Source organism: Plecotus auritus, assembly GCF_963455305.1.
Source record: "Plecotus auritus genome assembly, chromosome: 7".
NCBI classification, from domain to species: domain Eukaryota; kingdom Metazoa; phylum Chordata; class Mammalia; order Chiroptera; family Vespertilionidae; genus Plecotus; species Plecotus auritus.
In genome coordinates this window covers 167400897-167415354 of record NC_137774.1, presented here as the reverse complement: position 1 = coordinate 167415354, position 14458 = coordinate 167400897, and positions in this window count along the sequence as shown.

Genomic DNA, 14458 nt, shown 5'->3' with positions numbered 1-14458 from the left:
TGCATTGTAGGATGTTTACCAACATCCCTGAGTTCTGTCCACCAGGTGCCAGTAGCAACATCCCCAAGTCTAGCCGTGACCATCAGAAATGTCTTCAGATAGTTCCAAATGTCTCCTAGGTACAAAACCCTCCCCGTCTGAGAAGCACGGATGTAGATAAAGGGAAACGAGAGGGGCTCTGCAGCAGGGATGTGTCATTGAGAAGGAAGGTCTGGTGGCATCAGAGAAGATCCAAAAGGGAGGCAGATGAACCAAGGAACGGGTTTGGAAAGAGGAGCGGTCACAGGAGGAACATAGTGACCAACTGGGAAAGTGACTTGTCTTTGGCTCTATTGCAGGAAATGTTTATTAAGTTATTATTATGTGCTAAGCACGGTGTTTATTGCTGTGGATTTTCACACCAGTGTTGCATTTAAATTGCTTGCAGTCTGGCGGAGAAATTGGAAAAGGAATCAATTACCATCACATAGTAGGGAGTGCAGAAGGGGAACTTAACCCAGTTGATTGAAAAAGGAAGTGAGAGAAGCCCACAAGAAAGGCTTTAAGGTATGTGTTAAAGGTCAAAGAAGAGCTAATCACATTTAGAAGGGTATGAGAAGGATATTGCACTTATAGTGGACAGCAGGTGCAGAAATGTGTAGTGGGTGTATTTGTGTGTGTGTGTGTGTGTGTGTGTGTGTGTGTGTGTGTGTGTGTGAGAGAGAGAGAGAGAGAGAGAGAGAGAGAGGGAAACAGTAGTCAATAATCCTATATAATAAAAGCCCAGCGACCATAATGGCATAACGATGAGAACGACCACTCGACCAGTCCCTATGAGGTGCATTGATCACCTCTCGGTCCCTCTCCCACCCCCCCCTTGGCCCTCAGTCTCTGATTGCTGGATGGCAAATCGATAACCGGGGTGGGTGGCAGTGGCGTAGGACTGGGGACTGGTGAGCGGGTGGAAAGGCCAACCTCTTGGTCCCTCCCCCCAGCCTGCAGGCTCTAATCACTGGATGGCAAATGGGAAACCATGGGGAACGAGGGTGGGTGGCAGCGGGGTGGGACTGGGGACTGGGGACTGGTGAGCTGGTGGAAGGCAGATCTCTTGGTCCCTCTCCCCGGCCCGCATGCTCTGATGGATCTGCCGGATGGCGAATGGGGAACCGGGGTGGGTGGCAGCGGTGGGACAGGACTGGGGAATGGCAAGAGGAACCAGGTGGGTGGCCGCGATGGGGAGGGACTGGGGACTGGTAAGGGGAACTGGAGTGGGTGGCAGCAGCGGGGTGGGACTGGGGACTGGCGAGCAGGCAGAAGATGGCCCTGATCGCAGGCTAGGCCTAGGGACCCTACCCATGCATGATTTTGTGTGCTGGGCCTCTAGTATTGTAATAACTATGTAGCGTGTCATATTGGACTTAATATGTGATCACTTTGTAAGTTATATAAATATCTAACCACAAGGCTATATACCTAAAACTAACATAATATTGACTGTCAACTGTAATTGAAAAATAAAAAAAAAAAGAGGGAGAGGGAGGACTTGAGTTGACATAAGTATATAAGTGGGACATACTTCAGTGATGAGTCTGGGGTACTGCAGACCTGTCACTTCTCTCTGTGATGCTGGTCAAGCCAGGCCAGGGCAGTTCATAAATGGCATGAAACTGGTACCTTCAGATAAATGTAACTAATTTTACCTTGCTGGGGCAAAGATTTGCAATGGAAGAGTAATAATGAGACGAAGCTGGAAATGAGGTTGGGGCAAAATTATAATGAGTCTTGGAGTGTAGTTTACGTTTCATCTGCAAGGACATAGGAAGGGTTGTGAGCTGGGGCAACATGCTGAAGCTGGTGTTTTAGAAAGGGAACTCTGGAAGTGGTAGAGAGTAGGTCTTAGAGTTGAGGATAGACCAGAGGCAGAAAACTTGGAGGCTGTTGTGGATATCCACACAAGGTAACAAAGAAGACTTGAAAAGTCAAAAAAATGTAGAGGAACAGTGGAGGATATTAAAATAGCCCACTCCTGCACCCTACGCACTCCCGATCCCAACCAAAAAATTAAAAGTCTCCACTCTGGTTTAAGTGGTAAGAAAGAAGAGTGTACGTATTAGACAAATGAGTGTCGATTAAAACCCAGAGAAAAGAGCTGTGGTAAGAGATGAAGAAGGAGAACTCCTGGAATGATCTCAGGTCTCCTGCTTAAGTGATTGGTTGAGCGGTAGACTCATCCATCAAGTGAGGGACAGAAAGAAGGAAAGAAAAACAATTGTGTTGCTGGGAATGATGATAAATTTAGTTTTGGCTATATTAATCTTAAATTCCCTTCAGGACATTTCAGTGGAAATGGGTAATGGGAAATGGGTAGTTGGATTTATGGTGCGGAGTTCAGCAAAGGGATCTTGGTTGGAGATGGAGATTTGTAAATCATTTGCAAGTGCATGATCATTGAAACCAGGGTGATAAAAAACGTTGTTCTGGAAGGATGAGTGACAACAGAGCAAAGATGGAAAGACATCATCCAGCTAGGAAGCATATCAGAATCAAGACTTGAATGAAGGTTCCTGGATCCTTTGTCTGAGCTCTGATCTATTGCACGTTTTCATTCTCACTCTAAAAATCTACCTACAACTCATTCTTAAAAACTGCAGCTTAAGCACTATGTGTGTGGGGTCTTCCCTCCATATCCCTAACAGGACCAAGAGTACTCTTGGGGGCACCACTGTCCCCTGTATATACCTTTATTGTAGAACTCAACATGCAGATTGTATTTTGTTTTATATCAGATACTAGAGGCCCAGTGCACGAAATTCGTGCATGGGGGAGGGGGGTGTCCCTCAGCCAGCCTGCACCCTCTTCAATCTGGGACTCCTCAAGGGATGTCTGATCCTACCGAGATCGGGCCTAAACGGGCAGTTGGACATCCCTCTCACAATCCAGGACTGCTGGCTCCCAGCTGCTCACCTGCCTGCCTTCCTGATTGCCCCTAACTGCTTCTGCCTGCCAGCCTGATCACCCCCTAACCACTCCCCTGCCAGCCTGATTGATGCCTAAATGCTCCCATGCCAGCCTGTTTTCCCCTAACTGCCCTCCCTTGCAGGTCTGGGTCCCCCCAAACTGCCCTCCCCTGCAGGCCTGGTCCCCCACAACTGCTCTCCCCTGCAGGCCTGGGTCCCTCCCAACTGCCTTTCCCTGAAGGCCTGGTTGCCCCCAACTTCCCTCCTCTGCTGGCTTGGTCACCCCTAACTGCCCTCTTCTGCAGGCTTGATTGCCCCCAACTGCCCTCCCTTGCAGGCCTGGTCCCTCCCAACTGCCCTCCCCTGCTGGCCATCTTGTGGTGGCCATCTTGTGTCCACATGGGGGTAGGATCTTTGACCACATGGGGGCAGCCATCTTGTGTGTTGGAGTGATGGTCAATTTGCATATTACGCTTTTATTAGATAGGATAGAGGCCTGGTGCATGGGTGGGGGCCAGCTGGTTTGCCCTGAAGGGTGTCCCAGATCAGGGTGGGTGTTCCCTTGGGGTGTGGGGCAGCCTGGGCGAGGGGCCTGTGGTGGTTTGCAGGCTGGCCACGCCCCCTGGAGACCTAAGCGGAGGCCCTGGTATCTGGGGTTTATTTATCTTCTACAATTGAAACTTTGTAGCCTGGAGCGGAGCCAAGCCTTCTGCTCGCTCCATGGCAGCAGCCATTTCTGTTGGGGTTTATGTATCTTCTATAATTGAAACTTTGTAGCCTTAAGCGAGGCCTGGGCTGGCCAGGGCTGCAGAAAGCTTGGCTTCCTTCATCGCCATGGGCAACCCTAGCCTCCTGCTCTTTCCAGCTCCGTGGCTGCCACCATTTCTGTTTGGATTTATGTATCTTCTATCATTGAAACTTTGTAGCCTTGAGTGGAGGCCTGGGCCAGCCAGGGTGTGCGGAAAGCTTGGCTTCCTCCATCGCTGGGGAAACCCAAGCCTCCCTCCTGCTCTCTATGGCGGTAGCCATCTTGGTTGGGTTTATTTGCATATTCGCTCCTGATTGGCTGGTGGGCGTGGCTGGTGGGCGTGGCTGGTGGGTGTAGCGGAGTGATGGTTAATTTGTACATTACTCTTTTATTAGATAGGATTGGTTCTTATAAAGAGAGATCTTTTTCATAATCAGTCTATATTTCCTGTACATGACAATGATTGTATGTACTAGGTGCTCGGTAACATTTTGTTGAAAGAAATGTAAATAAAGTGGGTCTATAAATTGAACAAAGGGAAGTACATTTTTAATCCTCTCTCCAAGATATGTTGCTACTGATAATAGAGAAAGGAAGGGAAAGAGAGAAACATTGATGTGAGAGAGAAACATTGATGGATTGCCTCCCTGATGTACCCAAATTGGGGATCAAACCTGCAACCCAGGTATGTGACCTGACCAAGAGATCAAACCCACAACCTTTTTGGTGTATGGATGATGCTCCAACCAACTGAACCACCAGCCAGGCCAAAGGGAGTACATTTTGATAAGCTCTGTTTTATGTCTGTTTTCCATGACATAAAAGTTTTACTTGTGTTAAAATAGTTTGTACTCATGCTATTTTAAAGTTACATGCTCAGTCAAAAACTTATTATTCACCCCATATTCTCATTTTTCAGTTTAGTGTTCCTAACACTTACCCCATTGAAATCAAACTACAAAGCTTAGTAGAGAGACAATTTGGAAAGCAGACATAATAACAAACAGGCTGCCTAATTGGATTTCCTCATCTTGTACAAATGAAATTCTCGGACATGGCAAAAGAAATAAGATCCAAATCCTTTTACTGCTAATGTCCATAACCAGGTCATTATCTGTTAATTGAGAATTATGGATAATAATAATTCAATCTACTTTTGTTGGCGGTGCATATTTTAGTGTGGAAATTTGCAAAGGTAATCCAAAAACCTCACATAACAAAAAACATAAAGCATAGCTTTTTCACTCAGTTTTAGGAGTTTAATTCAACTCATCATAAATATTATTTCTTAAATTATGTAAGAAATAGGTGTGTGTGTATGTGTGCATGTTTGTTTGTTTATTGATGTTCTTTAGAAATCAGTATGGACTACATCTGGGGATAATGTCTTAAATTTGCCTGCTATTCTTCCTCTCTGGGAATAAACCAGACTATTCCATCTGAAGTGCTGATCATGTGATTTGTATGATATGAAAATGTGAATATTAAGTGGCCTTTACAATAATATCACTAAACCTATGTGAATAAATGCCCCAAGTGCTAGCCAATTGTTTACCAATATGTAACTTGCTTTGTGAGATTTCCTTGCTGGATATAAAAGTTGAACTGCTCCAGAAGATGACTAAACAAATTGCTAAGCTGCAAAGTGAAGAGGGTCCTATAGAAACGGTGAAGGAAGAAGGGCCACAACCAAATCTTGGTTCAAGGAGAGAAATCCTTGCGCTTTCCAGTGGGAAGAGCTGAAGGCTCATTTGTAGAAGGTGGTCTTAGAACCATGTAATGTCCATAGCTAAATGAAAAGAAGAAAAGAGCGAGTAAGATGGAATGTCTACCAGTTCTCTACTCTCTTTTTTTTTTTTTTAAATATATTTTATTGATTTTTTACAGAGAGGAAGGAAGAGGGATAGATAGTCAGAAACATCGATGAGAGAGAAACATCGATCAGCTGCCTCCTGCACACCTCCTGCTGGGGATGTGCCCGCAACCAAGTTACATGCCCTTGACCGGAATCGAACCTGGGACCTTTCAGTCCGCAGGCTGATGCTCTATCCACTGAGCCAAACCAGTTTTGGCAGTTCTCTACTCTCTTAAAGTGTGTTTTCAGTGAGATTTGCTACATAATCACCGCTACATAATCATAATCATATTCTAAAAGCATTGCCTGGCCAGCGTGGCTCAGTGGTTGACAGTTGACCTATGAACCAGGAGGTCACAGTTTGATTCCTGGACATGCCCTGGTTGGAGGCTTGATCCCCAGGAGGGAGCATGCAGGTGGCAGCCAATTGATGATTCTCTCTCATCATTAATGTTTCTCTCTCTCTCTCCCTCTCCCTTCCTCTCAGAAATAAAAAGTATATATTTTTTAAAATAAAAATAAATTACAGCATTGTCCCAATACATAGAGCATACACACTTCCTTAGACCACTGGTGTGGACAGTGGTATTGCCTTCGCTCAGTGTCCTAAAAGGTCCACCCTCACATCACCACTGGAAGGAGCCTGACGGCTGAGCCTCATGCCTGAGGATAATGCCATGAATCCATAGTCAGTGGGGCACGTGCTCTGCGTTGTTTCTCTAGTTGTGCTGATGGACTTGAACTGATTCATCTACATGTTGTCACCCTGTCTGCTTTGTGACACAGGGCACATATTATGGTGACAGCTGGCTGAGGCTAGTGGTAAAGCCCAACCCACAACCTTGGCCTCCTAACTACTGTGTGCTCCACAGAGCTATGTGGGGCTGCTGCACACATTTTGAGAGCCTTCTAAAGTGGCCTATACAATACCAGCTGGGCACAAACGAATCCTTGTTATTTGCATGGAGGCCAGAGAAAGCGTGGTTTGACTGTTCTTAAGCATCCATCAGAACTGCCTGTCATTTCCCATGTTCATGGCTAAATGAAGCTCAAGTCATCAGGCTGCACTTGGGACATGAGGTTTTTATCAGTGGAAAATGGAAGCAGATGATCCCATCATCTTTTAAAGTAGTGACAGGGGTGATGCTGACATCATGGGAACTCTGTGTGGGAACCACCTGACGACCCACCCATTATTTCTTGAAAAATAAATAATGCCTTTAGAGTTTTACCTACACTTTTCTGAAAGGCCTGATTCTAAAGTGTTTAATCGGGGTTTTTTCCTCTTGTAACGTGCTTTACCTTGGTTTCTCACAAATTTTACCCCCATGTGCTTATCGTAAAACAGGTTGGAGGTAAAAAAACAAAACAAAACAAAACAAAAAAACAGGGACTAAAAGGCCCTAAAACAGAGATTCTCAGCCTTGGATACACATTGGAATCATCTGGAAGTTTAACATCATGGCTGCCTGCTCCGAGTGATCTAGGGTGTGGTCCGGGTGTGGGAGGTGCCAGGGCTTTCCAGGTGACCCTGAAGTTCAAGCCCCTGTAGACTGCTGCTTTAACGTTAAGGGCAAGAGGAAGACATTGCACTGTCCTCAGTGTTTTTCATCTGGCAGAGCGCTTTCTGAATCCCCATGATTTTAACTAGTTAACAGTGTTTCCATATGTACATTCTATATAAAATTCTATCAGTCCTAGAATCTATGTGAGGGTTCTGTAAACATTTTTTCTTCTCCTTAGAGGAAAGGGCAAGTGTTTACTAAATAAATACAAATTCCTGTGAAATTCGGTAGGCTTGAAATTTCCGGCCTGTGACTCCACTGAGATCCAAATAGTATAAGTAGGATGCAAGATACTGTATTTAGAATAATGTGTTGCAATGGCTTCCTGCTACTATGCTGTAATTTTTTTAGGGAGTAGTGAACTGAATTTTCTAGGTGAAACCTGATGCTCTATTATTAGCATTACCCACTGGACAGGTTGCTACTTAAGCCTCTTGTCGTCTGTTTCAGGAAGATAGGCAGGTTTATACATCATTTTAAGAGATCTGCTCATTTTTTTTTCAGAATAAAAAAGTAATTAAAATGTCATGTTGACTATTTAAGGGTGGCATTTTGAGTAATGATGATGTCAAGAGCCACATTAAGCATTTATTTCTATTTTTTAATTCCTATTTTTAATTCAAAGTCCCAATAATTCATGAGAATTTAGCATTCTTGTTCTGACCTCATAGGTGAATAAAATGGGAGTCGGAAAGGTTGGTTCATTTGTGCCGATCACATAGCTAATGCAGAGCCGAGGGAGGTTTAAATCCATGTCTGCCTGATTCTAAAACCAAATCCAGAAATCAGATCACCAAGACCACACCTGGTGCAGGAGAATGGCTCGTGTTCTGGTGAGAGGTGAGCTGGTTCAGAACATACGTTCTGAGAGGCTTTGTTTTAGCTTCCTCGCTGTCTCTTTACCGGGCAGGTGAAATTGGTCATTCAGAAGGAATAGGAAGATATTATCTCGTTATGGAAAAGTGCTTGCTGTTGCTGATTATATTTTAGTTCATTTCTATAATATCACTCATTACACTCTGAAATTGCGAGTATCGTAGTACGTGTTGACTCAAGTAGCTTAACCCCCTGAACAGAAAGCACCACAGGAGCCGGAGCAGCTGGCATTGGAAAGTCATTTTCGGTTTATGGAGTGTTTTTGACAGGTGCTTTTGTAACTCACCAGGAACTTTAAAAAAAAACCAAACACACACACACAAAACCCACAAAAATATAAGAAAAGACACCTGATATTGAGTTGTGTGATTTTTTTTATCTTATGAAGGACTGCTTGTAAAGGTTTACTTAATACTTTTAAGAGGTGTTTGAACATTCAAAAGTTTCCCGAGGGCAAGCTGGTAGAAATAAGTCGCCCTTCACCCCCATCCTCTCTGTCCAAGAGTTTCCAGGACTTGCCTGCTACTGCACCAGCAGCAAGAAAGGAGCAAGGCATTGAAACTGGGTTTTCTCACCTGGGACTTTATATTCTTTTTACCCCACCATATATCCAGGCTCTGCCATTTTATGGTAGTGTGAATTCAGCGAGCTATTTAAATTCTGTATGTCTCAACATTTGTATGTGTAAAACATGGGAATGTAACAGTGGTTTCTGTGCGGAGATGTGGTTAGGATGGAATGGGAATAAGATGCATTAATGCTCAGAACATGCTTTGGATTCTAAAGAAGACCTGTAGCAGATCCCAGTGCCTGAGCAGTCAGCAATGAGGGAGGGCGATCCATATTGGTGCCCATTATTGCACTGTCTCCAATGACGTCAGCACTTTACAGAATGTAAATACTGCACCGGGATTGGATCCAGCTGAATCCTTAGACGGGAGGTGTAGTCTGTAAACTTGGTGGCATCTTCAAATATGTAAGTCCCTCCAAGATTTGAGTCCTTTGGCCACAGCTGTCCATACATGTATGTTACTGGTGATTTTATGGCCCAGTGAAGTTCCTGGGGTACCTAATCCTTTAGATTATGGACACATTTACAGTGGGATATGGCAGGTATAATTATACCCCACTAGCAAATAAATCTTGGACAAAGTAGGCAAGAACCTGATGCTATTTGAGTTCTTATTCTTCTCTTGTTTAATAGGTCGCAAATTAAATAAGCATTATACATCTCAGATTACCAGTGGCAGAAGTTACCTTGTATCACAAAATTATGATTGCAATTATATAGCTACTTACAAAACTTACTGGTTTAATGTAGGGTTCCTGAAGTAGGCGCTATATCTCTTTAGAGTTAAATCCCTGAATCTTAGCACAATACCTACCACATAAGCTGTACTCAACATATATTTGTTGACTACAATAAATGATGTGTGCTTGATTATATCTTTGTTTCCACCTATTTCATTGCCCTTGCTGAGGAAAAGTTATATACCCCCTGTTACCACTTGACTGAGTCCCTCCTGTGACAGACTTATTTATCCCTGTCCATTGACCTGGGTCCTGGGCCTTATCTGAGCAGAGTCTCCGCAGGCTTTGCAGAGTTCCCTCCACTCTCTAGCTCTTTCTCTCTGTCACACACGGGCATGTCCCAGGAGGGGCTGCCACCTTCTTCGCTGGATTCTAAAGAAGTCCTGTAGCAGATCCCAGACGCACTGCGTATATGCAGAATACAGGTAGCATATGTATGCACAGTGAAACTAACGGAAACCAATCTTCCAACATAATGCCTTGCTTCAGTAGCAAATTATTTGACTTCTCATTAAAAGCAGTTAAAATCTCTCACTTTTTGACAATGAGGCTGATATTTATTCATTTCCTGTTTTCCATGATCTCCCCACAAGTTTTCCAGGCTAATAGATACTTATTTAGCTATCTATTTTGCAATTCTCAAAGCACCTTGAGAGTTTGCCCCCCTTAAAGGGTAGATAATTATCACAGAACTACTAAAATTATAACACTCTCTACACCAAAGTTTTCAGTATGTAGAAAACTGTCCTCAAGAGGTCGCTGAAGCAGAAAAGAGAATCAATTTACTTTCTTTCTATTATTCTTTGACTCTAGACTATCTAAATATATCCAGGAACTGGGAAGGAGTCATGTGCTAAGCCTCCATAACTTTTTTCCTACGGCTTTGCTCTGCAAACACGCCACACAAGGAAATACTCAAAGAAGGAGGATGTAATTCATGTTATACATAATAAAATGTAGGTAAATAAAAATACAAGAAGGAATGAACGTAAAGCCCATGAATAAAGAAATAGTTAAGGAACATTAACTGGATGAAGTTCGAGTCCTATGATTACACATAACCACGTATTAAACCACTGTGAATGCATTTGAAAATTCCAGTAAAATCCACGTGTAACAAAGTCACTGCACTAGGAAGATTGACACTCTAGCCTTAAGGCTGTTGCTTGCAGCATTGCCCAGGCCACTTGCTTTTGCAAACACTCTTTCTGAAACCCCAGGTCTCAAGGAGCCCTCTATTGTCTGATTCATTTCTGTGCCCTCATTGCCTGGCAGAGCAGACCCAATCCACTGAATGGAAATGGGAGGTCCCTGTGGATCTGAAGAGTGTCCAGTGCATCCCATAATGTTTTGCCCTCCCCTGGGAGAGGATGGGGGTGAGGCTGCTGTCACAGTAATTGCTTCTGTGGGTGGAGGGGTTCTCTCACTGACCTCCCCACTCCCGGTCCCTCCCGGGCCCCAGGGAACTCCCTCCCTCACATCTGTCAGCAAGGTTAGGAAACAGGCCTCTCAGTAAACAAGCTGTGACTTCCCCGGGATGCCCTGTGATGAATACAGACCAAACCTGAGGTTTTTCTGATTTATCTGTTGCCTTGCTGGGCTTGTGTACTTGTTTGAATCAGGCTCATGATATTTACCACGAAGGCAGCTGGGCATCGAATGAGCGCCTGCTTCTCTCTGCAGTCCTCCCAGATGGCCCTGGTTTTGCTCCAACTCTGCTCCCTGTATGAGGCTTACCGCCATTCAGGTCAGGTCCTCCTGAAGGCACTGAGAAACCAGCAAAGGCATTTTGTTTGAATCCAGGCTCCAGGGCACGAAATAAGTGGTTCTGAAAGAAAGTTTGCTTCCTTCTGGTCTGGGTTCAATGCCTCCTGCACATTAACTCCATGTCTCTGGTTCTAGAATTTGGCCACTGCCTCTCCCAGTGTTAAGCATCTGGGCTTTTCGGCTTTTCAGAGTGCTGTATGCTTTCGGAAGGTCAGCACTTTGTAACGATTTCCCAAAGAAAACAGTCTTTGTTGCCATAACCCTCTTGTATAACCAAGTTCACAGAGCCTGGAAGCATTGTGTAATTGTGTTGAAACAGCAAAGAAGCCCTGGGGGACCACCCAAGGGACAGGGATAAACGGATTGCCTCCATTAAGTGATCTTTAAGCATCAAATTTTAGTAGAAATGTTGGGGAGTAAGTGATCACTTAAAAAAGAGGTTGGCTGAGGTCTGAGAGTGCAAGTTGGCCTATGTTTAATAACAGCGAGGTCACGGCGTGAAATCAGTGGGAGGAAGCAGAGAGCCATGGGTGTCTGATCTCCATACTGTGGATGGTCTGTGATGTCAGCAAACCTGCAAAAGGGAACTATGGCCTTTAACATATCATATCACCTTGTTAACCGGAAGGGAGATCAAAGCATTTACTCCAATACTCTATAGTCATGACACTATAATTTAAAAGTGCTTTGTAAGGATTCCCATCCCAGGACTTCAAATTGCTTTTCTTAATTAATTTCATTCATTGAAACTGCTCAAAGGGCCAGAGAGTTTCATGGCTCCTCTGCAGGGAAGTCCGATCCCATGCAGGGAATTCTCCATTCTGCACGCTAATAATGTAGGAGATCGGAAGTGGAGATTATCCCAGAGAGTGGATAATCCCCAAATCCTCTCTGTTGCCCTTTGGAAGGTATGGCATTATTATTACTAGTTGTTGCTGCTGTTTTGTTGTTGTTGTTGTTTTTGGTTTGAGTTGGGGGGAGGATTGCCATGGGCAGTACATTGAGTAACAGAAGGGACCCCAAAGCCAAATTGACCAAATGCTGGTGGGAGAAGAGATCTTGAATAACAGCAGAAATGGGACTTTTTATAAAGTAATAGATTGAAGGGAGATAAACACGTATACATCTTAAGCTTGTGTTATCAGAGAGAAAAGCAATTCTTTCCATTGCTCCTCCACTATATTAACAACCTGGCTATTCAGCCCTCTTCAATAAAAGGGACAAAATAAAACTGAAATGAATATAAATGTTCATGGCAAATTTGAAATGCTGAATTTTAAAAATTTTTCTTTATTTATAAGGTAAATAATCGTAGATATTGCTGGTCAGGGAAAACCTGGTTGATTTATTATGGAGGGAATTATGTTTACTGATAGTTTTCATTGGTTGAGCAGCTCATTCATGGGGGAATAGAGTGTGAAGTGAGAGAGTTAAGACATAGACTTGGTATTTGGTTCAAAATATCCCAAAGCTTCTCAGGCATTCCTGTACCCTGGCGGCCCCACAGGAAGATTTTAATCTTCGTCCTGTGGATTCTAAACACAGTTCATCTTTATAGCACTGCTTCTAAAACGAATGCAGTAACTATTGTGCATGGAGTGCCTTCCACAGTGAAATCACAGGATGGAGATCGAGACTGAGAGCGTTCATTCATTTATCCATTCACCTATTTACTCACGTATTTGCCTCCTGTACACAAACACCTTGTTAGACAGTGAAGGATGCTGCATATGTGAGCAACTCAGATTATCCCGGAGCATACAGCCCTCCTGGGAATACAAACTATTTGAATAGGAAGCAACTAAACCATTTGGCAAATAAGATGCAAATGATATATAAGTCCTGATGCCCATGGTTTTTAGTCACACCTTCTACATTCTCCCTGGGAGGTGTTCTTTCATCCTCACAACAGCCCTGGGAAGTAGGATTATTGCTCACACCCCCCAGGGGCAGAGACTGATGCGAGGTGAGGGGCTATGACCAGACCCCATGGTGTCACCAGGACAATGCAGATCTGGCCTCCAGGTAATAAAAGTAGGGAGATCACAAAGGACCTATGGATGGAAATGTACAAAAAGAATTACCCCAGTTGGGGGAGGGGAAGTCATCGTGTTATATGGAGCAAAATACTGAGAAAGAGAAGTCCCAAATCACAACCTTCTGAGGGGAAATAAGCAACTAAACCGGGTGGAAATCAAAGCGGAGAGAAACAGTGAGTGCTGCCCTCTCTCTTCCTAGGCTCCTGACCTTGCAACTCTGAGTCCAGGTTTCCTCATCCACTGGCCAGGTTACCTCGTGGAGGATTGAAAAGTTCATGTTATGTACTCAATGTTAAGAGGTTTTAAAACTGGCACAATTAATCGGTCTTAAGTAAATGGGCAAGTGCTTGCAGTGAACATATTTTCTTAGCCATATCCAAATCCACTAAGCCAGATAGCGCTAAATTAGGATCCACCAAAATTATTTCATAATGTCCTTAGGCAGGGGGTGCTGAGAAGTGTTAGACCATCACTTACAGCATTGGAATCGAAATGGCCTCTGCTAAATCTGTTGGTCCAGAGTTTTGATGCAGCTGTTAATGAGTTATAGTTGCATATTCCTATGTTGTATCATAAGCCTGAGTCCCAACCTCTGCTATCCTATAAGCAAAGGCTTTGCACCTATTGAACTCAACGACTTGATAAATGAAGACAGAAGAGCTAAGCTACTATTGCTCTATCAGCATTAGCTAAAGAAATAGGGAATTTCATTAAAAAAATACCAACAATAGTTACAAAATGATTCCATTGTTCTTCTAGGCTTAGTGATCTCGGTACAAAATTCGGCATCAAATTGTCTTCCAGTCACAAAAATGTTAAGCATTTTCTTCATGTGTCTAACCTTTGCTACCTACCCTCTATATGATGCAGCATCAATGGAATTCCTTTGGGAAAAACTAGATAATCAGGTTTGTAAGGGAAGAACTTTCACATGTCCTCATCCATCATGACTTCTCGAACTACGGTGAAGTGCGATTCTGTAAGCAAGGAAGGATCAAAAAAGATATGACAAAAATCCTCTTTAGCCAGCTTCTTAAAACTGATCCAGGCAATGTTAGATTTTTATCTTCCATGACAAATCAGGTGTCAAGGTGAATTTGGGTACCACTCCATTGAATGAACTTCTCAATTAGATGACAACCGAGCGATATGCTCAAGCTGCGATAATTTAACGATATAGAAATAAAGGCCTTTAATCTCTCTTATTTCCGCCACAATCCTCTGTCCATTTTAGCTTTGGAGAGAGGAGGCACCTTGTCATGAATGCCTTTGAGAACAAAACTTCAGCCTTTTTATTAGAGACTGGGAGTTTGGGTTATTTATACATACCTCAGTGTCAGGTACACCAATGTCTGACCTTT